The following is a 4,081-nucleotide window of genomic DNA, read 5'->3' on the forward strand; positions in this document are numbered from 1 at the left end:
ACATGATTGCTTTTTTTTAATAACCAAATTAATTAGCTTTAAACATTAAGAAATATCCAACGTTAGAAATTGAAAATTGGAAGGTTTTGAATTTTTTTTTCAAAACTCGACCAAAACTTGCCCGAACTTGCTTCATTTTATACACTCTAATTTAATTTTTTAAATACCATTTGATAATTGAATTGTTTACGTTCGTTCCAAAATTTTAGGCATCTAAAAATTATTGATTATATAAAACATAATATTATGTAAGTACTACAAAAATCATATCTTTATTTATGACTGGAAGTCGGTTAGAGCCGTCTGGTTGAACCAGTCATTTCTCAACATGGCACCGACAACCTTAAACTTCACGATCATTCGCCGGTCATAAAATTTCCTTACAGGAGAAAATAATCTTATTGTCTAAGAAATTGTCCCATAAACCTTGTCCATAAAATGTTAATGGTCGTGTACCATTTTACACTATTTACATTGTTTTCTGTTAACTGTCAGCTTACAATTCTTGATTCTCATCTCTCTGACATCTTTCATCAATACATCTCTACATTGCTTTCTTGGTCTTCCTCTCTTTTTTGCCTTCAGGTACTCTATAACCAATACTCTTGACTTGTCTATTACCTTTCATTCTTTCTAGATGGTTCGAGCCATTCTAGTCTACGTTTTTTCACTACTGCTATTGGAGGGTTAGCATACAATTGATAAACTTCTACTATAGTGCGTCTTCTCCATTCTCCCTCTACTCCTTTTCTACCAAACATACTGTGAAGTATATTTCTTTCCCATGCTTCCAATCTGTTCTGTATGGTTTTGTTGATAGTCCATGTCTCGGCAGCGTATAGCATTGTGGGCCTAGCTATAGTTTTTTATACTTTTATTTTTATATATATTATATATATAATCCGGTTCTCTTTTACCGTGAGGTGTCGAGAAATCTGCTTTTACTTCCTAATCATCTCTCTCCAAAGTTTTCTGTTGGATGTCCTTCTCTTGGCTTCCTCCCATGTGAGGTTTCTGCTTTGTAATGATTTTCCCAACAGCATCGTTCCATTGTTGACACGGTCTTCCTCTTCTCCTTGTACCAATTCCCTTTGCTTCCCAAACTACCTTGACTTGTCTATGTGGATCTAACCTATTTAAATGACCGAACCATCTTAGTTGCGATCTTTCTATTGCTTTGTTGGCACTTTCAACATCTAGGTTGTTTCTTATCGTTTCATTTTTTACTTTGTCCATTAGCGTAACTCCTTCTACTCTTCTTAAATACTTCATTTCAGAAGATTGTATCTTGCTCTTCTCCCGTTCAGTTAGTGTCCATGTTTCACTTCCATATAACAAAGTAGGGAGGTATATTGTCTTATATACTGACACTTTTGTCTTCTTGCTAATTTCTCTTTTGCTAATGAAACCTGAATTCAGGGAGTGATATAGTCGTGATGTTTTAGCAATTCTGTTGTTCAGCTCTTTTTGCATTTTTCCTTTTCGTCTATTATAGTTCCTAAATATTCAAAATCCTCCACTTGTTCTACTAAATTTCCGTCTAGGTTTATATGGATTTCTCTGGGTGTCTTGGATATACGTAGAGTTTTGGTCTTTGCTAAATTTATTTTCATTCCTTTGTCTGCAAGTTCTCTCGTCCATAAATTTAGGTTGTTTTGCAAAGATTTCTCTGAACTTGCTATTAATGCAATGTCATCTGCAAATACACATTCACTTATCGTTATACTTTTTAATCGATGGTAACCTAAATCTAATTTTCGGGACTCTCTACTGCATTTTTCTATTACTTCATTCATATATAACTATTTGGTCTCTTGGTCAGTCTCAGGTCGATATCAGTTTCTTCCTTATGTATATGGTCAACAAGGCTACGTAAGTACATAGATTTGTTCACGTTCTCGAATTCTACAACTGATCCATCCTCCACTTTTAATTTAAATGGTCCTGGTGTTTACTTCTTTTCTGCTCGAAATTTCCATGTACTCGGATTTATGAATATTAACTTAACATAAAAATTTGATCGGTTGTTGATCTTCCCTTGCGAAATCCTCCCTGGTATTCTCCTAGATTTTTCTTCACATATAATATTTCTAGTTATTTTTCTATTAGTATGGCGAGCACTTTAATATTAAGTACATCTACAAGGATGTTAGTCTATGTCTGTAGTATGAGCGTTAAATTCTGCAGGCTATCTCTTCTATCTCTTTTTGTGTACAGGCATGGACTTATTCCAGTCTTAGGGCATTTCTTCGGCATCCCATATTAACTCACGTATTTGGTTGCGTAAAGCTTCTTGTAACGGTCTACGTTACGAAATTAGCTCTTTAATTATTTTTATAATTATCTTCCCTTAATCTCATTTAAATTCTCTAATTTTCTCGTGAAGGACTACTTACGTGACGTCATACTCCGGTAATGGAACGTACTATATACGCCACCTATCGAGAAATATTACTTCGCGTTCTGAGATAAATTTGACATTTTCTAGTGGGAGACGTCAACTTCACTGATGACTTGATTTGTGAGCCCGGAATAAGTAGGTCACAGTACCCAAATGTCGGAATCTTTCTCTTAAGTACTAAGCCTTTATTGGGAAATAAAGTTCCCTAGGATGTACATGGTGTTCACAGTGTTTTCCCAGAATCCATCCAGTGTTTTATAGAGGAAAACAGTAATGAAGAACTGAGAGATCCGGTAAATAGATACATATTTTTTTTGACATCACGAGGTTAATGACATTGCATGTTACATTATTTTTACATCTAATAAAATATTTCTTCCAATTCAATTTTCCTAGTAAATTTATTCAGTGAATTTAGTAGGTATCTTTTAATTATTTCAATATCTTTAAGTAATACTCATTCAGAAAAAATCCTAACCCTAACTTTTAGCTATTTATCTGTAGGTATCTTTGATATCTGTATATTTTATTGCAACATCTAATAAGTATCCTATAATTATTTTAAAGAAATCATATTTATTCTTTACTGTAATTGGAAATTGTCACATATTTCGCTCTGAAGGTCAAATTTTGTCATGTACTATCCAACAATGAAAGTTTTTCTTGTATGTTAATGGCCCTTTTTTACATTACAATCTATATTAAAAATCACTTCTTAGTTTCTCTTTTTTCTTCTTTGACCTTTTCCTAGACTTTTACATTGAAACTAAGACTGGGAAATATTTGTTTTAGCCTTTTGGGGAAATAATACACTACAACATGGGAAGTCATAGACCCTTACCCACCTGAGAGGAACCTATTCCGGCTCCAGTCAGTCAACCTGGGAGCAAGCTGAAGCGTTTCAGCTTCATTTTCACTTTTTTTACCTGGACCTACCGGGGGTACAGTTTTGCACCACCAAGGTGCTCATTTTCCGGTATGCGGTAGCAACCTTTTGAGAAGTCAGTTGGGATTGTTTGGGAACAATGAGTGTTTGTGATAATAACTTTTTGTATATGGTGTTTCATATCACAGACATTTGGTTAATGTATTACGTTTATTAATTATTTTTCTCAAGATTTAGCTTGAATTTATTTGCTGTTTAATATAGGTACATATAAGGTTAGTAAGTTCCCAAACTCTTGTATCTACGGTAAGTTCTTGTGCACAGGAATAAGCCTAGAAAATTATGTTTTTATACGTTATTGGTTTGATATTTATTTTGTAATATTAGTAGCTTGTTTCCCAGATATTTCGTTGTTCTATTCGCTTTACTTCATTTGTTCGGTTAATTCGTCGTTTCGGTATTTATCTTAACTTCATTTCTATAACTTTTATTCATTCATTTTGCTTAATTCATTATCATATTTTCTCTTAGTCAGGCTTGTGCCTATTTAGTTATATATTTTCCATATTTGTCGGTTTCAATTTAGTGGTACGTTGCAAGCGTACTATATGCATTTGGTAGAAATCTCATGTGAGTTGTACCCTATGTATAAGTAAGAGGTATATCTTTTTTACATACATATAACAGGACTGTTGTTATATGATATATCATGTTTAACTATAACTTTTGTATAACTTTGTCATTTTAGAGTCACATTATATTCAATTTGGTTAACTCAGAGATTTTCAAAGATC

At 33.3% G+C, this 4,081-nt stretch overlaps 1 long non-coding RNA gene across 1 annotated transcript; it reads left to right on the forward strand.

Moving 5' to 3' along the window:
- The first annotated feature begins 2,531 nt into the window (after positions 1–2,531).
- Positions 2,532–3,491, forward strand: LOC126884682 (uncharacterized). The gene is made up of 2 exons (XR_007698126.1): positions 2,532–2,694; positions 3,194–3,491. It is a non-coding gene; the product is annotated as an uncharacterized LOC126884682 (long non-coding RNA).
- The last annotated feature ends 590 nt before the right edge of the window (positions 3,492–4,081 follow it).

This window comes from Diabrotica virgifera, chromosome 5 (genome assembly GCF_917563875.1).
Source record: "Diabrotica virgifera virgifera chromosome 5, PGI_DIABVI_V3a".
In the NCBI taxonomy this organism is placed as follows: Eukaryota; Metazoa; Arthropoda; class Insecta; order Coleoptera; family Chrysomelidae; genus Diabrotica; species Diabrotica virgifera.